The sequence below is a fragment of the Eleutherodactylus coqui genome, chromosome 5 (genome assembly GCF_035609145.1).
Source record: "Eleutherodactylus coqui strain aEleCoq1 chromosome 5, aEleCoq1.hap1, whole genome shotgun sequence".
NCBI classification, from domain to species: domain Eukaryota; kingdom Metazoa; phylum Chordata; class Amphibia; order Anura; family Eleutherodactylidae; genus Eleutherodactylus; species Eleutherodactylus coqui.
Window position 1 is genome coordinate 228,932,383 of NC_089841.1, and position 25,169 is coordinate 228,957,551.

The following is a 25,169-nucleotide window of genomic DNA, read 5'->3' on the forward strand; positions in this document are numbered from 1 at the left end:
CTGTGTCGTTCCCATCACTTTCTTGAATTTCCCAGGTTTTCACAAATGAAAACCTTAGCGAGCATCGGCGATATACAAAAATGCTCGAGTCGCCCATTGACTTCAATGGGGTTCGTAACTCGAAACGAACTCTCGAGCATCACAGAAAGTTCGACTCGAGTAACGAGCACCCGAGCATTTTGGTGCTCGCTCATCTCTAATTGTAAACCATCATCAATATGTGATTGAAGTGTAGACTTTCATGCATCACAGAAGGGGAAATAAAAAATTAAAAACAATCACAGAAAATGGCCGTTACTTACTGAGTGAGGAGTGCATATAGATGGTAGTCAGCTACCTGCATGACGGCCATTTTCTGTGATTGTTTTTAATTTTTTATTTCCCCTTGTGTGATGCATTTATATTAGTGTAGGGACCCACTACAACGCAAGGAACCGTGAAGTGGTTAGTGGGCTCATGTATCTTGGCCAACATGCCTTGCATTTATTATCTATCATTCAAATGCAGCGTGGCATTTAGACTTCAGGGGGAGCCCAGGGTGGCAGTACCAATGTGGTTCACTGATGGAAATGCAGGGCAACCCACCGAATTATCATGGCGTCATTAATAGGTTGCTGGTCTGCATGGTGAACTACATATATCAAAATGGTCTGGCACCCTGTATCCACTATGTGTGGGAGTGTACGCCAAGCATCCACCCCCCTCGATATCAAGAGGCAGTGTGAGTGGCTGTCTCATCGGTGTCCTGCACAGGTGTTATTGGCTCCTCCATTTGGTAGTCAGCTACCTGCATGGTGAGAGGAGGATGCATCTATATGCACTCCTCACTCAGTAAGTGTAGACTTTCGGCTTTAATCCAAAGGCATAGGACTGTTTTGAAATTACTCAATTTTGTGCATAGTCCCCCCCATCTTCATGGGCTAAAATATAATTGGACAATTCTAAGCAGTTTCATAGTCCAGTGCAGCCTGCTACCTCCTTATTCATGACAAATTAAGGAGGGAAGATATTATCAATGACATACAAGGCCATCCAAAAGCGGTCTCCTCCATACATCTCTCACCTAATAGCCCGATACCTGCTTCTTACATAATTACCTCCAGGAGTTCTGCCATGCACCACCTATACTTTCAAACTCGCTTCCTCAATACATCAGACTCTTCACCACCTTTAGAAAAGCCTATAACCTACAACAGCCCTACCACCACCACTCTATGGCATGAGCAGCTTCTACCCTCATGGTCTGCTTTTCCCTTTAACCCCTTAATGACACAGCCCCCTTTTTCTTTTTCCATTTTTGTTTTTTCCCCCCCTCCTTCAAAAAAATCGTAACACCTTTTTTTATCCATCAACGTCGCTGTATGAGGGCTTGTTTTTTGCGTGGCAAATTGTATTTTGAAATGGTGCCATTAACTGTACGTATTATGTACTGGAAAACAAAAAAAAATTCAAAGTGGAGTAAAATGAGAAAAAAAAACGGCATTCGCCATTTTTCAGTACGCCTTGTTTTTACGGCACTCAAACTGCACCAAAAATGACATGATATCTTTATTCTATAGGTCAGTACGATTACTACGATACCAAACTTGTATAGTCTTTTTTACTAATCTACTCTTTTTCTCAAAGACAAAAAATTTTTTCAATTATTTTCTGCCGCCATCTTCTGCGCACAATAACTTTTATTTTTCAATCTGCGTAGTTGTGCAAAGGCTCATTTTCTGCAGGATGTCCTATAGTTTACGTTACTATCGATTTGGAACACAGACGACTTTTTGATCGCTTTTTATTGCTTTTTTTCCTGGGAGACAGGGTGACTGAAAAAGTGCATTTCTGTTTATTTTTTTTTTCGGAGGACGTTCACCGTGCGGAGTAAATAATGTGCTACTTTGATAGATCGGACTTTTACGGACGCGGCAAAACCAAATATGTATTTTTATTTTGTGATTTTAATTTTTAAATTATAGATATGGCAAAAGGGGGGGGGGTGATTTAAACGATTTATTTTTTACAATTCATAAAACTTTGATTTTTTTTTACTTTTCTTTTAAGCCCCCCTGAGGGACTACAATATGCGATGCTTTGATCGCTCCTGCAGTATGACGTAATGCTATAGCATTACGTCATACCACATTCTGACAGGCAGCCTATCAAGCCACCCCACGGGGATGGCTTGATAAGCAGTCTGCTAAGGCAGACCTGGGGCCTTTCAGAAGGCACCTGCACAGCTCCCCCGATCTCACAGTGGGGGGAGGGGGAGCGTATGGGACAAACAAATCTACCTGAGAGATAGAAGAAACTTTATGAGTAGCCAGATTTATTTCCATGGTAAAGAAAAACTCTTTCACAACATCTAGCCAAGACAAGAGCACTCTCAAGGAAGTAGGAATATCATTGCATACAAGTTTACAATCAAGAGACCCCTTCATGAATCACACATAGGACTTATCTCAAGATGCAAACCTTTTGTAACACTCAAGAACAGAAACGCCACATGAAAGTTTAGAAGAAAATATATTAAAAAGCCACGTAGTTCTGGAGCAAAATTCTTTGGACAGTCAAAGTGAATAGGTGCAATACCAAGACAGGCCACTGCAGAGAGAACATAGCTGTCTGCTTCCTGCAGAAATCAGCTCAGTGCACAAGTGCAGTGGTCCAATTAACAGCTGATCAGTAGGTGACCTGGTAGTGGCCTCTTGCCAATCTACTATTGATAGCTTAGCCTGAAGATAGGCCATCAATAGTTTGCAAGTGGACAACCACTTTTAATGAGAACCTCACTCTTTAGTCAAACAAGTAGAGAGACTACCAGGGATTTTTGTGGTTTCAACTTCAGTTCCAAGTTCACAAATTAGTGCTTTTATGTAAACTCGAGTCACTGACCGCGCTCCCAGCTGCAGCGGGCGCAGGGAGAATGAGAGCCCACATTGGCAGTGCGGCGTGGAGAGGAGCCTGGAGCACATTGACAGCAGTCCCCGCCGGCAGCAGCCGACTGGGGGGATGAGAGTGAAGGTGGGAGTCCGCCGAGGAGAGCAGCGGGGAGCTTAGCGACAGCGGTCCCAGTTTCAGCAGTGTCCTCCCTGCCGCAACACTACCCAATCGGAAGCTAGGGGCGCAACAGGGGCGTTCCCTCCTGCTAAGTGCTGTCACACCCCTAGCTTCCAGTGTCGACAAGATACAACAGTACCCACCAAGTCCATGAAGGTAATATTTTTGGTTGCTTTGGACCAACTGATATACCTAAAGATACGCTTTTATATTTTCTACTATTAATTCAGTGACCGCATATTTCATAAGTAGAGCAAAATGTACGCGCTCACTTGTGTCCCTATTGTCAATGGGGCTTGCATTTTTAATTCCCTGTGTGCAATATGCAGATCTGATAGGAGGCCGATTAACTCATCCGTTTTGTAACATTTATGCAACAAGGATTTTATCATACCATTAGATGCGCATAAAATTAGTATCGCAGTCATTTATATTCTGCACATAAAGTATTTCATATTGAGAAAGTCATAAAACCACTACATCATGAAAAGACGATGGAACCAATGTTTTCTTTCCGCCATGTGCCGAAGAAGTTTAACTACCTTCTTAAGCAGTGAGGATTATCCGGGGATAAAATGAATTGCCGTTCCACCTCTTTAGATTACACGACCATCTCATTTTATCTATTTAGTAAGCATTTCACTATAAATGTCTTCGCCTTTGGTCTGGAACATCTAATTCGACTGAAACCCAGCACGCCGGTGAAATCAAGCTTCTTGTTTCCCACCTGAAGGACATCGGAGGCAGCCGGATAAGAATGCACAGCCTGAACAGAGGTCCTCCACTCTGTCTACAGATCATCTCCTTAGTCATTATGGTGACCTTTGGGCTCTACTGCATCGTGAAAGGCATGTCATTTGGTCTGTTCAATTGGTGGTATGTACTTGGTGGTACCTGCATGGTGGGCTCTTCTTTTGCCGCTTTCCGCATTTACGAAGTTTGTAGCCTCGTTATGTACAGGGAAACCACATCAGATCTTGTTCGCAATCCATAATCTTACAAAAATGGGAAACAATTCTCAACAAGGAATAAGAGACTGGACAATATCAACATAATGTTTCTCCAACCGAAGCTTTCACAATTGTATCATCTATGTCTATTTCTGCTATTTTTGTATGTTTGGAGGGAGCATCATACAGGGGCGTCTCAAAAATCTTGTATTTCTTATCCTACACAAAGCATAGTGATCTGAAGAAATTGTTTTATGGTGAAGCCTATGCTATATCAGCCAAGGTTACTTGCTGACACAATGCTCACATTCATGATTGTCTTCTAAGTAATTACTAAGACATTGTACTGTGCATTTAGCTAAGAAATTGTATCAAATAAAAAAAACTCCGATCTTAAGAATTTGTTTGGGTTTGAAAACCATTTTGTTGTACCAAGGACAATTGGTAATACTTTGGATTTAGAGATGAGCGAGCACGCTCGGTAAGGGCAGTTACTCGAGCGAGCCTCGCTCCTCTCGAGTAACTGCCTTCTCCTCCGAGCGTGCACCGGGGGAGGGGGATGCGGGTGTGGCCGCTGGGGAGAATGAGAGAGATTTCTCTCTCCCACTCCGCTACCACCCGCTGTCCCCCCCCCCCCCGAGCACGCTCGGAGGAGATGGTAGTTACTCGAGATGAGCGAGGCTCGCTCAAGTAACTGCCCTTACCGAGTGTGCTCGCTCATCTGTATTTGGATTCAAACTTTTTTCCACATTAAGGTAAAGTTTTCAAAACAATCATATTTTTTTAATAAATTGTGAATCTTACGCCGGGCTCACACGACCGTATCGTAATATGCTGCGTAAAATTCGCACTTTACTTGTGTATCCCTGCATTTTGTTGCGTATGTGTGTTTGTGCACGTATGCCTGCGTATGTACAGCATATTTTAGACACACAAAAACAAACGCAAGCAGGAAATGATCCACTGCGCTCTGCACATCGGCGATCCCAGCTCATCCCATGCCCTGTCTTGTCTTTTGGTGTTCCGCTCTGGTCATCTGAGCGATTGGTATCCCAAATTAGTGGAAAGTTCTGCATTGAAGCAATGAGTCTACCCATATCGAAAGTAAGCACAGCTTGTATGTAGGGGCCTGCAATCTCCAGAGACAACAGGTTGGATGGATGCTGTGGTCCCTAGACTCTGTCCTGCATTGCCTGCCTTTAATTTGCTTTTTTTTTTAAACTTCCTTCTCATGCGTCCTGGCAACATAGAAAAAGGTAAAGATGTAGTGGCCCGGAATGGCCACTATATAAGATTTTGTATTACTATGTTTTTATGTGTGCATGCATCTTTAAATTTGTGTTTATAATAATTGGGTTTTGTTGATTGGAGAAGAAAAGGTTAATTGGAATCGGTATTAGTGTATCTTGTTGCCACCAGGAAGTCCTGGTGGAGTCAAGATTGACGGGGGCGACGCCCCCAATGCTGATTGGCTGCCCAGCAGCCTTGAAACTAGGTCCTGGAAGGGCAGTAAAATGAGGTGAAAAAAAAAAAAAAGCGGTCCGTGGTGCTAACGCACAACCTGTCCACCCATGCACAACGCGCAACCCTACAGAGTGTAGCAGCACACAGGCAAAATGCTCCTGCTGCCGTTGTTAGAGCACTGCCGTCGCTGCTGCACAATAGCCACCCCCACCCGATGTCAGTGCAACATAGCGGCGGATCAGGGAGCCAACAGGTCCGGAAGGAAAGACACAGACTGGTATGCGGACCCCCCCTGGCCTGGGTCGACACCAAAAACAAATAGTGCTATGCCTCCCCCACCCGGGACGACACTCCCATTGCGACTATCCTGGCAGCAAAGCCAAAGCGCTAAAACTGCCAGCGGAGCAGCGGCCAGCACATATCTTACTGTCCCGGTGGCGCTGAGGGCAACATGTGTCAAAGGGGAAGCGGCGGCCACGGAGCAAACAGTGCCAGCAGCAGAGCACAACAGCTCAGGGCAGCAGCTATGAGCGGGGGCGCGGGTGAAACCGACATGACAGTCCATACAGCGCAGCGCAAGAGGTGAGGCCGGCACCTCTGGCTCAGGGCAACAGTATTCTTAGCCTCACATTATCACCTGTACATGCTGCCATCTGACACCATGTACTGCGCTAAGGACCTTGCAGGCTTGACCCTATCAGAAGCTAGGGGTGTGAGAGGGGCGTTCCTCCTGTCAAACCCCTAGCTTCCGGTGACATCAAGATACACTAATAACATTAGAATCTGCCTGACAACCACTTTGTTTCCCCATTAGCTGTCAGCAACCCTGTTTCTAATTGGTCATTCTGCTGGATGGCAACAGCTGTGGGATTGGCAGGCAGACAATTGTTAATTGTGAAAAGAAACCTGTGATTGGTGGAGAAAAATAAAATAAAGAAGTAATTTAATACCAAAAAAGATTATAATAGCAAGAAAAATATACAAAGCTGACTATATTGAGAAAAGAAAGATACAAGAAAAGAGATTATACATATCGAGAGAGAAAGAGACAGAGCGAGAGAGAAAGAAATTCTCCACTCCTCAAACTCTACAAGGATAACTACTACATGCCAACGGCCTAAAGAGAACTGTGAATGAAAGCGAGTTTCATAGTTTTACCCGTGACCCTGGAGTTTCTTATCTAAGACCACCTGCACTGCACCAGGTACTACACTGTCCTCCAGGGAAAGGGACTACAACCCACTCCCTAACAACTAAGTTCATAGCGGGACCATTGTGGGGGTGCGATTAACCTCTGTGAAGTCAGCACCCCATCTTTCAAAAAAGTTAATTTTTTTATAAGTTCTGGATCCACCCCAAAGAGTTCTAGAGTTCCCAATTAATTTTAAAAATAGTTCTAGCAAATTAGGCAAAAAAATCAACAAATGTATCTCTGCGGTGCTAACTTCCAAAAATGATATTACTAAATCAGCAAGAACTTTGTAAATATTGGTTCTAGAGCTTCGAGCATTAAGAGTTTTCTTCAGAACTCTTGAGGTGCTACCCAGAACTCTTATAAAATCGCAGGATTTCCCCAAAAATTATTTACACATAAAAACTGAATTTTTTTTGATCCGGCATTTGAAAATCAGCAAGAACACTGTAAATATTGGTTCTAAAGCTTCGAGCATTGAGAGTTTTCTTCAGAACTCTTGAGGTGCTACCCAGAACTCTTATAAAATCGCGGGATTTCCCCCAAATTTTTTTACACATAACTGAAATTTTTGGATCCGGCATTTGAAAATCAGCGAGAACTTTGTAAATATTGGTTCTAGAGCTTCGAGCATTAAGAGTTTTCTTCAGAACTCTTGAGGTGCTATCCAGAACTCTTATAAAATCGCAGGATTTAAAAAAAAATTATTTACACATAATAACTGAAATTTTTGGATCAGGCATCTAAAAATCAGCGAGAACTTTGTAAATATTGGTTCTAGACCTTCGAGCATTAAGAGTTTTCTTCAGAACTCTTGAGGTGCTACCCAGAACTCTTATAAAATTGCAGGATTTCCCCAAATTTTTTTTACACATAACTGAAATTTTTGGAACCGGCATTTGAAAATCAGCGAGAACTTTGTAAATATTGGTTCCAGAGCTTCGTGCATTAAGAGTTTTCTTCAGAACTCTTGAGGTGCTACCCAGAACTCTTATAAAATCGCAGGATTTAAAAAAAAATTATTTACACATAACGTTGAAATTTTTTGATCCGGCATTTGAAAATCAGCGAGAACTTTGTAAATATTGGTTCTAGAGCTTCAAACATTCAGAGTTTTCTTTAGAAGTCTTGAGGTGCTACCCAGAACTCTTACAAAATTGTGGGATTTCCAAAAATTTTGTTACACATAACTGAAATTTTTGGATCCGACATTTGAAAATCAGCGAGAACTTTGTAAATATTGGTTCTAGAGCTTCGAGCATTAAGAGTTTTTTTTAGAAGTCTTGAGGTGCTACCCAGAACTCTTATAAAATCGCAGGATTTCCCCAAAAATTATTTACACATAATAACTGAAATGTTTTTGATCCGGCATTTGAAAATCAGCGAGAACTTTGTAAATATTGGTTCTAGAGCTTCGAGCATTAAGAGTTTTCTTCAGAACTCTTGAGGTGCTACCCAGAACTCTTATAAAATCGTGGGATTTCCCCAAAAAATATTTACACATAATAACTGAATTTTTTTTGATCCGGCATCTAAAAATCAGCGAGAACTTTGTAAATATTGGTTCTAGACCTTCGAGCATTAAGAGTTTCCTTCAGAACTCTTGAGGTGCTACCCAGAACTCTTATAAAATCGCGGGATTTCCCCAAAATTTTTTAACACATAACAAATTTTTGGATCCGGCATCTGAAAATCAGCGAGAATTTGTAAATATTAGTTCTAGAGCTTCGAGCATTAAGAGTTTCCTTCAGAATGCTTGAGGTGCTACCCAGAACTCTTAGAAAATCATGGGATTTAAAAAAATAAAAAAAAATTATTTACCCATAACGTTGAAATTTTTGGATCCGGCATTTGAAAATCAAGCCTTGGTCACACGGGCGTTTTTTCCCACGATTTGCGGATCGCAAGACGGATGCACATCTGCAAATCGCGTGACCGGGACCGTGAAAATCGCCCGCAAAATCTGCTCCTAGCCGCGTTTCAATAGAAACGGGCCGGAGTAGTTCAGCGCTGTCCAGCGCATTGAATTCAATGGAACCGGCAATACAGCGGGCTCCATTGAAAGCAATGGGCTGCGGGCGATCTCACGATGAATTTTCGGGAAGGGCTTAAAAATATAAGCCCTTCCCTGAAATTCATCCAGAAATGTGTAAAAACAAGAAAAAATATATACTCACCTGGTCCCGGCAGACGGAGTTCAGCCGCGGCCGGCCGGCAGTTCTCCTAAACTGCTCAGAGTAGTATTCAGCAGCCGGGGCTTTAAAATCCCCGCCTGCTGAATGAGCTGCCTCTGATTGGTCACAGCCTGACCAATCAGAGGCAGCTCTCACTCACACTCATTCATGAATGGGTGAGTGAGTGCTGCCTCTGATTGGCTCAGCGCAGGGACCAATCAGGGGCAGCTCTCAGCTGAATGACAGCTGAGAAATCTCAGAAATCTCGTCCACACAGGATGGCAAATCCGCTGCGTCTAAACCGGCAGAAGCCGCCGCTGCGGATTTGTGTAAATAATTTTTTTTAAATCCCGCGATTTTATAAGAGTTCTGGGTAGCACCTCAAGAGCTCTGAAGAAAACTCTTAATGCTCGAAGCTCTAGAACCTATATTTACAAAGTTCTCGCTGATTTTCAAATCCCGGATCCAAAAATTTCAGTTACGTGAAAAATTTTTTGGGGGGAAAACCCGCGATTTTATAAGAGTTCTGGGTAGCACCTCAAGAGTTCTGAAGAAAACTCTTAATGCTCGAAGCTCTAGAACCAATATTTACAAAGTTCTCGCTAATTTTTAGATGCCTGATCTAAAAATTTCAGTTATGTGTAAATAATTTTTTAGGAAATCCTGCGATTTTATAAGAGTTCTGGGTAGCACCTCAAGAGTTCTGAAGAAAACTCTTAATGCTCGAAGCTCTAGAACCAATATTTACAAAGTTCTCGCTAATTTTTAGATGCCTGATCTAAAAATTTCAGTTATTATGAGTAAATAATTTTTTAGGAAATCCTGCGATTTTATAAGAGTTCTGGGTAGCACCTCAAGAGTTCTGAAGAAAACTCTTAATGCTCGAAGCTCTAGAACCAATATTTACAAAGTTCTCGCTGATTTAGTAATATCATTTTTGGAAGTTAGCACCACAGAGATACATTTGTTGATTTTTTTGCCTAATTTGCTAGAACTATTTTTAAAATTAATTGGGAACTCTAGAACTCTTTGGGGTGCATCCAGAACTTATAAAAAAAATTAACTTTTTTGAAAGATGGGGTGCTGACTTCACAGAGGTGTGCGATTACCTGTTCGCCCCTCGCTCAGGCCTTGCTAATTTAATTAACATCATCCCTCTGACTAAGTAGTTTCTTTGCCAAAAGCGTAGACGGTAGCCACCGTGAACAAGTATCTGGCCTACCGTGGAACCTGGCCCTATCAGCAGCGGCGTCCGCGTGTCCCTGCATTCTCGAATCTTCATCTGTACTGCAGATCATCCGCATGGCTCGCAATTTGTTTTCGCTCGTGTGCATGAAGAATCACTTTACCATAGCATGCTATGGACAGTATTTGCTGCAGAATCCAGAGGCTGACGCCGCTCAGGATTCCGCAATTCAAATCCGCCCGTGCACATTCACCTTAAGACTACTGTTCGCATCATCCACAAAAACCAACACCCCCCATTCTGGCGTGGCACGCTGCACATACGCAATATTACTGCATATGCACTACGTTCTGAACGCAGGCAGAGAACAATAGGGCTCTTACACACGTAATACGTGGATAAATAGAACATGCTGCATCCTTTTTCATGCACGTAACATACGCAATAAATATACTCAAGTGTGTGAAACAATAAAAATCAAAGATAATTTGTTGACACCGTTACCCACATATCATACGTGCGTAATAACCAATGACAATATGTTTGTGTGAGCCCGGCCTAACATTTTCAAACTTTACAAACTATCTTCAATCCCCTTCTAAATTCTTCCTTTGCCCATCCATAAAACCAAGTCAAAGTAGCTCTTGTACACAGTGTAACCTGCAGGATCGGGCTGTAATACTGACACCCCCGATCTCGTACCGTTCCCCATCGCTAATAACCCCTGAACACAGTACTCATATTGGGTGATATTCTCCACAATGTAGAAGCCTTCTGCATTTGGATTACTCTGAATAATATTATGGAGTTAGGCTGGTGAAATAACCAGTGAGCCTCTCCCACTCCATTATATTCAGATCACTGGTAATGGTCATCTAATGGGCTGTTATGTACTGCATAGGACATCCACTGATCGATGCAAGGAGCCATCACCTGGCACATGCCATACGCTTGTTCCCCACAGGAAAGGCCATTTGTGCCAAATAAGTGTTCAGTAATGAGAAGGATATATAGTATTTCCACCAAACGATGTACGCCATCCTTGTGAGAGATGTCCAGGACACCGCAGACATTATTAACCTATAGGATTAAACCTCTAGCATCCTTAAATTACATTGATGATCTGCTAATAATCTGGACAGGCTCTGACGATGACTTGTTGACTTCCCACAAGAACTTCAACAAGTTCCATTCTACTATCAGGATAACTCTCAAACTATCAGTATCTCAAATGCATTTTGTGGAAACAACCGTATACACTAATACTATACAAACATTGATTTACCAGGAGCCTACAGAACACCCAGCACATCTGAGATAGGGCAGTTGTCATCCATGACCCATGAAGAAGACCATCCTATATGGCCAAGCTCTACGATACATCCAGGTCTGTTTAGACAGTGAAGACAGAAAACATATGTTGTGTCTGCGGAATACTTTCCTACAACAGGGATACCGTTCTCAGAGCCACAAGGATCCCATGAAGTAGTCTCTTGTGCCTTTGTGTGGCACTAAGGCAGCAGAAATGCGGTCCTAAGCTTTCACTCACAACCTGAAGGTTGAAAGTTCGATCCCCGCATGATTCAGGTAGGCAGCTCAAGGTTTAGTCAGCCTTCCATCCTTCCGAGGTCAGTAAAATGAGCGCCCAGCTTAGTGGGTGGGAATATACAAAATACTTCAAAGTGCTACGGAATAAGTTGGCGCTATATAAATAAGATTTACTTGTCTTGGAATACAAATAGAAGGAAGAGAACAGCAGGATGTCGCTAGTCATCCCGTACATCTCCAACCCACATTCCACGAAGACAATAGACTTGCTGCATTTACACGGGACGACTGTCGGCCAAATTATCTGAACAAGTGGGTGATGTCTCCGCTTGGCCACCTGCAGACGTCCGAGGCGGTTCAAGCTGCGAAAATTCTCACAGCAGGATCCGACACATGCCGCTGCAGTGGCCCGGCGCTCACCCGCTCCCGGCATCTCGCTCTGCGCCGTCGGCCTCCCAACCGGACAGATTGTGGGAGCGTGCATAGGATTACATTATGCAATCCTATGGCAGCGGGCACAGGCGGATGTTCGGTGGGAAATCCCGCCGCGGAATTTCCACCCATGTTCAGGGGGCCTTAGTTGTTCTGCATGCCTGAACGTTGTACAGGAGTGCAATTTCACATGGATGGCGAACGCAATATGGGGGCAGGGATTCACGGCTCGATATCACCCTCACTCATGTGAAGTTAGCCTAACTGAATGACGAACGAGAGGTCAATGAGTTCTCGTTCATCGTCCAGTCGGGGCATGCATTTACACTGAATGACCATCTTCAGATTCTCGCTGAATCGCAGGAATCCGAACGATAATCAGTCCACGTAAAAGCATCTTAAGGAATCTCCTCGTCAGTAGTGACCCCTCAACATGAAAAACCAGGATTTTTCCTTGTAACAGCAAAAAGTGCAAGAACTGACGGACCGCAGTGACTATAACTGGGTCTGTCCAAATTCTGTCATGCCCTTCAGCATTTTCTAGAACCAAATAGGCAGCACAGAAATTTATGTTATCGCAGAGAGCCCGGCTGGTTGCTATGGCAACAGGACACTAGATACCGGCGTCCTGTATTGCCATTGCTTCTGATCGCTGTAATAAGCGATAAGGCATTGCAGGAGAGAAGTCCTTAAATGCCTTATCACAGCGATCATCGGTGCTGCAGTGCAAGTCCCCCAGAGGGACACAAATGGTGAAAAAAAAAATCAAAATAATGCACAAAAAAATAAAAAAAAGCAACCCACCCCCCTCTTTTTATGCTTTTTCTCATATTAGCATTAAAAAATTTTAAAATTCACACATTTGGTATCGTCGTGTCCATAAAAACCCGTACAATAAATCGAACATGCTTTTTCTCCTGTACAGCAAAAAGTGTTAAAAAACGCTAAAAAACTGAGGCAAAATGCTAATTTTTAGCATTTTGCCTGCCAAAAAACACAATAAAAGTGATTTTAAAAAGTATGTACCCGAAAAAAGTACCAATAAAAACTACAGCTCGTCTCACAAAAAATAAGCCCTCACAGAGCTCCGTCCATGAAAAAATAAAACAGTTATAGCACTTCGAATGCAGCGATTTAGGGGAAAAAAAAACATTTCCAAAAAAAGGGTTTTTGTTGCAGAAAAGTGAAAAAAAACCTAAAAAAATATAAGAAACTTGGTATCGTTGTAACCGTACCGGCCCGCAGAAAAAAATGTAGTGTGTCATTTATGCTGCATGATTAACACTTTAGAAAAAAAACTAAAAAAAAACGTTGGCAGAATTGATGCGTTTTCTCTCCTTACGATCATAAAAAAAATATAAAAGTTTTACAATATAGTCAATGTACTCAAAAGTGGCACCAATAAAAACGACAGTTCGCCATGCAAAAAACAAGCCGCGTCGATGGAAAAATAAAGTTATGGCTTTTGAAAAATGGTGATGAAAATCTATCAAAAATCGTTTGGTCCTAAATGCCAAAATAGGCCGTGTCATTAAGGGGTTAATGAGTAAAAGTTAAAAGAATAAAACACTCAAAAAACATTTTTCCTATTAGAAAATAATAGGCATATCTCATCTTTGGATGTTCCCTCGGAATGTCTCGCCCATTGTTTTCAATGGGGCCAGCAAAGCATGGCACGGCATGCGAGGTGCACGCGAATGTGATGCGAAAGACTAACATTAAAAAACACGAGAAACTTTGTGACCCACAGAGGAGGATCGCTACGTCCCTTAAGTGATGCGAGGCCCCCCATCCGCGGGGACATTACACATTAGTGAGCGCGATATCCAGCTTAGATTCACGGCTTAGTATCGCACTTGCCCGTGTGAAATTAGCCTTAGCTCACTCGCTCTCGGATTGGCTCATTCAAACTAGCATGAACAAGAGGCAGCCATGACCAAGTCATAGCTGCATCTCTTGCTTTGACGCCCAGGGGCTGCGGGGGCACATACGCCGCAGCTCGCAATACCACCAGGTGGAGGAAGAGAGTTTTGCTCTGCTAAACTCCCTCCCCCTCTCCCCTCCTTTCTGGCTGCCTGCAATGGGAGGGATTGGGACAGGGCAGGAGCTAGTGTGTTAAACTCCTGCCCCCTCTCCGCCTTCTCCCTTTGCTGACAGTCGGCGAGGGGGTGGAAAGAGGGAGGAACTTTAGTAGAGCAGCTGCTGAACTCTCTCCCACTTCCCTTTTCCGGCAGCTCCCATAGATGCCAGTGTGAATAAAGCCTTAATTAACAGCACCTATTGGTTGGCTTTGATGGTGCCTCAATTCTAGCCTGTTTACGCTTTTAGCTGACCACATTATTCTGCCCAGTACAAATGCCATAAATACACAGACACCTACTAGAGCGGGGTACCCGATTGGTCTTGTCTGAACCCTGCAATGAAATCCAGGGATGTAGGGTGGGATGTGAAGAGCCCCCTTTTTCCTTTTAGCTATGGAATATCTATGTAGTAATTATTCACGGTTTCTCCGCTTTCTTTATGATCACCATAGTTACAGGCGTCAAAACCAGATGATAACCGCATCTAATGAATGCAATCTGTTTATCAACCTGCGCCAACAGACTTGAGTGGGTGGTTTTCATCTGAAATTGCAACAAAGTAACACGCTGATATTTTCTGTTCGGGTCCGCTTGTCCGATTAACAGATACATTTAAATCCCCGTGTAAACAATCATTAAAGGGGTTGTCCCGCGGCAGCAAGTGGGGTCTATACACTTCTGTATGGCCATATTAATGCACTTTGTAATCTACATTGTGCATTAATTATGAGCCATACAGAAGTTATCAAAAGTTTTTTCACTTACCTGCTCCGTTGCTGGCGTCCTCGTCTCCATGGTTGCCATCTAATTTTCGCCGTCTAATGGCCAAATTAGACGCGCTTGCGCAGTCCGGGTCTTCTGCTTTTCTGAATGGGGCTCCGTGTAGCTCCGCCCCATCACGTGCCGATTCCAGCCAATCAGGAGGCTGGAATCGGCAATGGACCGCACAGAAGCCCTGCGGTCCACCGAGCGAGAAGATGCCAGCGGCCATCTTCAGCAGGTAAGTAAGAAGTCACCGGAGCGCGGGGATTCAGGTAAGCGCTGTCCGGTGTTCTTTTTTAACCCCTGCATCGGGGTTGTCTCTCGCCGAACGGGGGGGGGGGGGGGGGGGGGGGGGGGGGGGTGAAAAAAAAACCAAAAACCCGTTTCGGCGCGGGACAACCCCTTTAAGTGCTGCAGCTTATTTCCCTCCTAACTGAGCCTGCTTTTTTCCGGACACACAGATCCCCCATGTGAATATAACCCGGCAGGGTGCATATATATATATTACACTCAAGCTCGGCACTATGGAGCAATTCCAGCAACCTGATTGGTTCTGATTCACTATTCCAGCAACGCGATGGGTTGTTTCGGGCGCCCCGGATTCAACCCGATGGGTTGTTCGGGCGCCCGGATTCAACCCGATGGGTTGTTCGGGCGCCCGGATTCAACCCGATGGGTTGTTCGGGCGCCGGATTCAACCGATGGGTTGTTCGGGCGCCCGGATTCAACCCGATGGGTTGTTCGGGCGCCCTGATTCAACCCGATGGGTTGTTCGGGTGCCCTGATTCAACCCGATTGGTTGTTTGGGTTCCCGCGATTCAACCCGATTGGTTGTTTGGGTTCCCGCGATTCAACCCGATTGGTTGTTAGTGCCGAGCTTGAGTGTAATATAGATATATGCCAGCAGTTTCCCTCGGACTGATATCGCTACATTCTTGCAAGAAAGCCTAGACCCCATTTACATTTAAAGATAATCGCTCAAACAATAGTTAAGGTGACAGTTTTGAGCGATCCTCATTGCATACTTTATAGTAGCTACTATAGAAAATACAGCTGTGCGGCACACCGCCGCGGCCGCTAATAGAGCTATACAGATGTCGCAGATATCCACGGTACAATAGAACACGTGTTTTAACTTCCACAAGCGCATCATGCAATCCCTACGGACCAATGTGATTGGAGCTGCTAATTCAGTGCAGCCGATTGATCCTCGATCCGTGTGAGACCAGCCTAAGGCAGTCACTTGACCGACTACTGACAGCCAGGCTCCGGCTCTAACTGCCAGGAAAGGAGAAACCTCATAGCCTGGCAGTTAACCCCTTACATGCCACAATCAATAGCAACTACAGCATGTAAGGGGAGGGGATCTTTCTGTCACCAATAGGCACCATGCAATGTGCTCCCAAGGTACCAATGGGTTCCCATGGCAGCTGGAAGCCTGACAAAGGCCCGCTATGTAACTCAGCCTATTAGACCCAACTCTAATAAAAATCCTACCACACATTCCGTGTACCCCAGAGCGGCGCCATTAATACAATCCCCCCCCCCCCCCTACAGCTACATCAACATCAACAGTTAAAGTAAAAAAAAATAAAATAAAGGCCAGTCACTAAAGAGTTAAGCAATAGCATTACACATTGGGGGGGAACGACCCTAATGAGACGTACCTTCCCGCCGCTCCGGTTTCCACGCCGCCGTTAGCTCGACTTCAGACCACAAATACTATAGAGGAGCGGCGGCCGCACTTCGCCTGAATATAAGAGGTCTGGAAGCTCCTGATTGGTGGACAGCTGATGACGTAGCGATATAGAGCCTGCCGCCGCGCTGTGATTGGCTCTGCTGCAGAGCGGGAGTTTCTTCAGCTGTGGGATCAGCCGGCGGTCATGCTGCGCTCCGCGGGGCTCTTCAGTCTCCTGGACTGCCCGCTCACCCGGGAAGCTGCGCCCGGCCGCACTGCCAGTTTCGCCATGCTTCTCGGGGCGGCGGGGCTCCTAGCTGTGCGGTGTCCGGTGAGGAGAGGAACTGCTGTCCCTGCGCGGGGTGTGGAGTCTACTGACCTCTCGTTACTTGCAGGGGGCGCCAGGTGGTGGTGTCCTGCCTGGGGCTCCCTGGACCCGCATGGGGGGGGGGCGCAGGTGGTGGTGTTAGTTTCCACTTTTCTTCCTGCAGACCCTACAGATGCTAAATATCCCTGCGGCCTCTGCTGGCAGCAGCTGGTGATCTATTAACCCCTTAGTGATGCGCACTCTTTGGTTTTCTGCCAGGTATCTGTTAGCATTCCATTGTTAAAACCAGCACTCCCTGACAACTGCGAGGCTCGCTGGGTTTGGTGCAGTTTCTTTTTGGGCCAAGTTGTGCTTCTTAATGGCTGCCCTCTGGGTACATATGTGTTGGACTTTTTATGACCTTTTTGGTGTGGGGGGGGGGGGGGAAGGGGGAGGAGCCTTCACCTTCGCTGTTTGTTTTTTTTTGTTTTTTTTTAAATTTGTTTTAAGACGTTCATGGTTTGCCATTAAGCTTTATCCGACCGGTTACGACTACTGCTGGGCTGACCTTGTTATAATTAATAATAGATATATTTTTTTTCTTTATATACTAATTTGCACAAGAATGCAATTAAAAAAGAAAAAAAAACAAACCACCTAATCTGCATCGCCGCGTTCTAAGACCGATCACATTGTTCTACTTCCGTCCGCGGCGCTCTGGGCGGTCTTACAGGAATAGCTGTAGACTTCTTAGTGCCATTACACGTGGCTCTGATTGCTTTTATTGTGGTGGCTTTTGGTATGTGTTGTGAAGCCTACAGGAAAAATGGCAACCGTGGTGTTAGTGTCCCTAATGTTTACAGCGCTCCCTCTGCGTGATAAATAAATGGTTAAAAAAACTAAAGTGAAAATACTAAAAAAAAGCTCATTAGGTGTTATGATTGTGTAATAACGATTGTGTTGCTGTTTAAAAGATGTCTGATATTTTATCCATTGTAAGTGTCATAGAATCATACGACGGTAGAGTTGGTCGCTAGGATAGTACACTGCATTACATATGTAGGGGGCCCCCGCAAGCTGCCTGTCAAATTGCATTATAACGTAAAGCTGTAGCATTACGTCATACTGTAGGAGTGATCAAAGCATTGCATGTTGTAGTCCCCCAGGGGGACTTAAAAGTAAAGTAAAAAAATCTATTTTTTTTTTTTTTATATTGTAAAAAAAAAAAGTAGTAAAAGTTTAAATTACCGCCCTTTTGCCATATAGAATTACGTTTTTCAGTACATTATGTGGTACCTTAAATAGCACCATTGAGAACTACAACTCGTCCTACAATAAACAAGCCCTCATACACCGGCGTCGATGGATAAATAAAGGAGTTACGATTTTTTTTTTAACCTCTTCACGACCAATGACGTACCAGTACATCATGTGGCCGCGGGGTATGTATGACGAGAGGTTGCGTGGCAACCTCTCTTCATACAGTGCGAGGGTCAGGTCTTTATAACAGCTGACACCCGCAGGCAATAGCCGCGAGCGGCCCTACCGCGGCTATTAACCATTTAAATGCAGCTGTCAATTCTGACAGCTGCATTTAAATCCCCGCACACCCCCCCCCCCCTTCCCCGTGGGAAGATCGGGGGAGCCGTGCAGGGGTCATGGCAGCCGGGGGCCTAATGAAAGGCCCCAGGGCTGCCTTGGGAGACTGCCTATCAAGCCATCCACGTGGGGTGGCTTGATAGACTGCCTGTCAAAAAGCAGTATGACGTAATGCTATAGCATTACGTCATACTGCAGGAGCGATCAAAGCATCGCATCTTAGTCTCCCAGGGAGACTTCAAAGTAATGTAAAAAAAAATCAAAAGTTGCTTTTTTGGGGGGGAAAAAAAGTTGTAAAAGTTTAAATCACCCCCCTTTTGCCATATTTATTAAAAAATCTAAATAAATTAAAAATATGTATTTTGTATCGCCGCATCCGTAAAGTCCGAACTATCAAAGTAGCCCGTTATTTTTCCCACACGGTGAACGTCGTCCGAAAAAAATAAAGACCGCCAAAAATGCACTTTTTTAAGTTATCCTGTCTCCCAGAAAAAATGCGCTAAAAAGCGATCAAAAAGTCATATGTATTCCAAATTGGTACTATTAGAAACTACAGGACATTACGCAGAAAATGAGCCCTCGCTCAACTACGTCGACAGAAAAATAAAAAAGTTATCGTGCGCACAAAATGACGGCAGAAAATAATTGAAAAAAATGTAATGTTTTTAAAGAGTACAGTAAAAAAAACTATACAAGTTTGGTATCGTAGTAATCGTACCGACCCATAGAATAAAGTTATGTCGTTTTTGTTGCCGTCTGTGCGCCGTTAGAAGCAAGATGCACTTAAAGATGGCGAAATGTCGTTTATTTTTTTTTTTATTTTACTCCACTTCGAATTTTTTAAAAGTTTTTCAGTACATTATATGGTACTTTAAATAGCACCATTGAAAAATACAACTCGTCCCGCAAAAAACAAGCCCTCATACAGCGACGTCAATGGATAAATAAAGGAGTTACGATTTTTTATTTTTTTTTTAAAGGGGGAAGGAAAAAACGAAAATGGAAAAAGAAAAATGGCTGTGTCATTAAGGGGTTAAAGAGGGGGGGGGGGGAATGAAAGTGGGGGGCGGTGCACGTCATTAAGGGGTTAAAGCCCATTAGCGAGGTCAGTAAAAAAGACACATTGGTGGTCACTAAGGAGGATAAAACAGTTTATACAGAAGTTAGTTTAGGGAGTTCACACTGGGGGATCCATCATAGCTGTCAAAAACAGTAGAGTTAAAGGACCACCCCCTTCCCCTAACCAAAAACGAGCTGAACCATTAGTGACCAGTCACCACTCTTCGGCTATATCTGGGGCATACAACACTGTAGTTGACTTCGCTAGATTATACTCTAAATATAACGAGCCCTTGTAAGCAGTCCCCAAACTGGGGTCTGTTCGACCAATGACCATGAATGGGTCAGCTCACTTTAGGTTGGTGGGGGCTTTATCGCAGTGCTGTTATCACCACCTGTGATGATGCTATCTTTCTGTCGTCTGACAGGTAAGAACTTGCAGGAACTTGAGAGACTCAATAAAGCTATTGAGGCTGTAAAAACCGAAGTTGAAGAGAAACAGAAATCCCTGTTGCTGTACACAAATGGATCGCAGGAAGAGGCTTCAGCCAAGGTAGACGGCAACTGCAATCTTGTAGAAGCCGCGGTGGAGAAGCTCCGTACCCAACAAAAACCAACCGTACAGCAGCCCCGGTCTCTGCAAAGAGCAGTAACCCAATTCCCAAAAAATATATAATTGACAGAAGCTGCCCGGCCACCGATCTGGAGTACGACCCCTTACTCAACTACTCCGCAGGCTTCTTCAGCTCCAATGCAAAAGAGAAGGAACATGAAAACAAAGCTAAATCAAAGCGCAAATGTGAGGAGGAGATGGGTAATACCCAAAAAAGGCCAATGCCTGCCTCTCCAATTAGGTTGGAAATAAGGCTTCAAGAGTCTGATGATGAAGACATGCTTGTTATTGATGTTCCTCCACTTGTGGAAGTCACCAAGAAACCAAGAGCTAAAGTAGGTGGAGCTAAAGAGGAACGCTTACTTTTATGTGATGTGAAAGTACCAGATGAAGGGAAAGATCTTTCAGGTGATGTTGTGGAAGACGTGGTAATGGCACCGACTGAAAGTACCGTCAACGTAAAGGCAGATTCTGTAAATGACAGTTTCCCCTGCAGTATGGGTGTAACTGCTCCTAGTAATGACTGCGCTCAAGTAGTTGGGAATTCTAGTTGTATTTCTTTGGAGCTGGATGCATCCTTGGACTTAGAAGGACTTACGAATGAGCCACCTGCTACTATAAGTAACGATGCAACCGTTAAGGAGAGCTTGGCCATGGCCACAGTTCTGACGCCTGACTGTAAGGAGGATTGTCTCCCTTCACCTCAAGAAATCTCATTGAAGCAACCAAGTCAGGTCTGCCAGGATGATGCTAAAGCTACTGAAGTATTGGTTTTGGATGAGAATTCCGGCGATCCGGCAATACTTGATGAACTGGAATGTGAGGAGCTGGATGAAAGTGTTGAAGATGAAGTGATTGTTGTAAATTCATCTTCCAGCACCGAGAACAGCTCCGATGAGGAAACGGAACTCTCCGATTCTGATGATCCAATAGAAGAATGTCGAAGAATTTTCAATGAGTTTACGGAAAGCGAAGCAAAGAAAAAATCTGCTCAGGTATGCCAGCCAGAATTGTGGGTCTTTTTTCTTTTTTTTTTTTTTTTCCCTTTTGCACACATACTTCGCCACCCCCCTAAAACGCAGGCAGACGTTATTAAAATGGGTAAATGACAACATGCACTCTGCCATCGGCAGCATGCCCAGGGTGGCCCTTCTGGTGGCTTGCTCCTTGAGCTTACTCTACAGGACTTCAAAAATGCCAGAAAAAAATGGAAGTACAAAATAGTCAGGTTTTAAGCTTTTTTTTAAACATGTTTTTTAAATTGCAGAGAAGTAACTTAAAGGGAACCTGTCATGTTCCCATAGCGCTTAAAAATAAGTAAGCTCACCCCCCCCCCCCCTCACACAGGTGCTTTCTACAGCGATTAGCATGGTGCTTTCAGCATCGCGCTAATCGTGGTACAACACTCATTGTTTTCAAAAAGGCCACTGACACATGCGCAGACAGCCACTCAATCGCGGTGCTTAGCGCTACGATTTTTCAAGTGGTGCACGTTTGCTTTTTGGGCGCTGACAGACCATCTCATGCTGGTAACAGGGCTGAAATCCCCGCCTCCAGCAAGAGATTGCTCTGATTGGCTGAGCCAGCTCTCAAAAACCAATCAGAGCAGCACTCAATGAATGGCTTTGATTGGTGCATCGAGCGATGGCTGACTGGTTCTCGAGTGCTGGCTCAGCCAATCGGAGCTATCTATTGCTGGAGGCGGGGTTTTCAATCTGTTACCAGCAAGAAATGCTCTGACAACTACAAACAAGCCCTCAGTAATGCTGAAGAGCAGTGGGAGGGATGCTGACAGGCAAAACTCATGCAAACGCTGTTGAAACCGCACTAAACGCAGCATTTTTGCAAACGCCTGTGTGAGGGAGGCCTTATAGTGCTGCTGGGAGACGTGACAGGGAGTCGGGTGATCTGTTTGTCATGTGTTTTTTGTTTTTTTTTTTTTAATTAAATGAACTTGGTAACGTCTTTATGTGTTTAGATTCCAGAGCAGTCCGATATTGAAATACCAGAAGCAACGGGAAATGATGGAATTCCTGGTCAAAAGAAGAGGGTTGCTCATCCTTCAGCAAAATGTGATGTAACTATAGACCTCTTGTGTTGTGCAGCCCGCTGCTTGTCAGTGTTGCCTCATTACGGGGGGGGGGGGGGGGGGGGGGGAGGACACACTTCAATTTACAGCAACATCTGCATTAAGAGTGCATGTTCTCTAGATCTGTACTTTTGGGGGGAAAAAAGTTGAAGGACCCTGACACTCGGGATACTGAAAAGCTAAGCTGCTTACTAAGGGCTCTTTTACACGCAACGATCATTCAAAAATCTTTCAATGTAAACCCTACCAACAATTGGATTTGTTGACTTATCGTTTGTCTGCTTTTATGCAGGCATTAACTCCATTTGCTCGCTTTGTGTAAGCAGCGATCGTTCAGTGAATGATTAAATGCTCTAACAAAATTTCGATGCTTTATCTACCTGCATAAAGTGTCTGCAGAAGCAAACTTTTTATCGTTTGTCCATACAAACGATTTCTAACTCCGCGTTAAAGGGACCTGTTATGAGTAAACCTTCCCAGGAACTAGAGAGGCATATTCCTGTATGCAGAACGTGAGCCTTATTGGCATTGGTACAAAGTAAAAATCCCCAATAAATAGTATTTAAAGGGAGCCTGTTGGTACCTTTAGGGCCACTGAAGAGTCTGGGATAGCAAGTTACAATGCTATATGATCAAAGCTAATATGAAGAGAGAACAGTATACTTGCTCTGCTATGCAGAAACTTCGAGGGGATTGCCCAGTAGTAAATTGAGGGCCTATCCGCAGGCCAGGCTCGGTATTGCAGGTAAAGTTCCTATTGAAGTGACTGGTAACTTTTTGTGTGTATTACCTAGCCTTGCCACTGCACTGGGAACAGTTGTCAGCTAGGTGTATCAGTGCTCTGGCCCAGTGCACAGCGGATCAGGGAGGGTCCCAAGCGGTGGACCCCTGCCTGTCTACTGTTGGACTGTCCTACGGATAGTCAATCGGTATCTTACAACTGGATAATTGCTTTAAAACCAGGAAGCAAAAGCTTTATCTCCTTATATTTTAGCCACAGGAAGCAATTTAAGGGTTTTTTCGGGATAGGCCATCAGTATTCAATCCACCCTTGACACCCCCACTGATCAGCTGTTTGAAGAGGCTGCAGTGTAAGTATAGCGGCCTCTTTGTCACAGTTATCAGTCACATGACCTGAGAGCAGTGAAGTCCCGTTGGAGTGACTGCGATTAAGCTGCTATACCAGGCACAGCCACTAGGAAATGTACGACGCTGTGCGTTGTAAGCATCTCATGCGTATTTTTGTTGGCCTTTATGAATAGTTGGGATTTGGTTCTTTGGGAATCTTTACACCAAGCCTCGATGCGTTATGTAAGGGAACATGAAATATCTGAAACTTTGTACTCTTTAGGTTGGTTTCACACAGCTGAGAAACTAGTGCGAGATTTGTGTGTTGTGAGACGCATAAATATGAACCCCATTCTTCATGCCCCTTCCTTTTTTTTTTTTTTTTCATTCCTTGGAACACCTTACCCATTGTTCTCAATGAAACCGTAAAATACATTGTGCGCTGTGAGGTTTCCCATTTAAACCAATGGCAAACCCTTGCCTATCTTCTGACGTAGCTAAAAGCCGCACCAGAGGATTGCTACTTTACTGATGTGATGGGAGGCGTTTTGCCATTAAATACTCCTCGCATCACCATGAAAACACATGTTGGCGATCGTGTTGTCGCGCTCACCAGTGTGTAGGTAGCCTCAGGCAAGTGAGTAAAATCTTACTCTTGCTGCATATGGGAACTCCCACTTATCATTTGATTGCTTTCTGCAATACAGTAGGATTTTTGCTTTTAGTTTGCCTTTTCTACACTTCCTGACTGTCTTTTGTATAGTTTGCACCATGGAGATTATCTGCAAATTTGCATGTATTTTTGCCTTGTAGGCTAGGCCGAGTAGCAGTATACTTGTACCTTATAGAGGTACTGCCACACATCAGATGCCCCATGCCAGGATAGTACATGTACAAGAGCAAGCTGTACACATCACATCTGCTGTGAAAAACGGACAAGCTTTTGTAGCCTCGCAAAAAAGAATGGCTAGCTGCTTAACTCCAGCGTTCAATAACTTTGGTCAAGTGGGTAAGAAACGTCACTTTTTAAATTATTGAAGATTTCAGTCAATTGTATTGTCTGCAGCTGCTAGTTGTATTTAATGGAGGTGGAGCTTGCTGCATATATCAGTGTTCAGTAATGCAAATATCTATATCTAGTTGTTAAACTTTAGCTACTTATCTAACCTCTGCATTGCGGATATGGTTTTCATGTCCTGGGTGGAAATATCCTTTTGTTCCCTTTTTTAGTAAAATGTATTAACTAGGTGTTTTATATTGGCAGTTTGTCTTAATTTAGTGGAAGTGCAGCCTATTGTACCAATTAGGAACCAGCTGAATGGATTGTATCAAGGAAGTGCATGTATCCGACCTATCGCGCCACAGAAGAGGACCATGCCAACACCGCCAATGAAGGTAATGCTTCCGATTCATGCCAAAGCATATATTCTGTGTGTCTGTATAATATATATTTTTTTTGTCATATCTCTTAAAATTTAGATATATACCCGTAAAAAACAGCCTGTTGCAGTGGAAACTGGAAGTAAAGTACCGCATGAAACAAGACAGCGCTATGTGAACTCATTTGTGGAAGAATTCTTGAAGGAATCTGCGACTGTTCAGGAAGCTTTTGATAAGGTTTACTGTCTGCCAACTTCTGTTTATATAACTGACACTTAGAAGTCTTATTGTTAGTCTGTGTGTATATAATTATGAGCTGTGGTGGAAAATAAATACTGTGGTGCCATCAGATTTCTAATAAGAGATAAAGGCCCATTTAGACAACTATCATCGCTCAAAAGCCAACCTTTTGAGCGATAATTGTTGCGTGTAAATGTGCGCCCATTGTGCAGTTTTCGTTATGCCATCGCTAATAGTTTTCTTTCAGCGTGCTGAAAGACAACGATGAGCCTTATCAGGGATACAGCTGATACTATTGTTTA

At 43.9% G+C, this 25,169-nt stretch overlaps 1 pseudogene; it reads left to right on the forward strand.

Moving 5' to 3' along the window:
- The first annotated feature begins 15,009 nt into the window (after positions 1–15,009).
- LOC136628943 (RNA exonuclease 1 homolog) overlaps positions 15,010–25,169 on the forward strand; it is a 36,514-nt pseudogene continuing 26,354 nt past the window's right edge.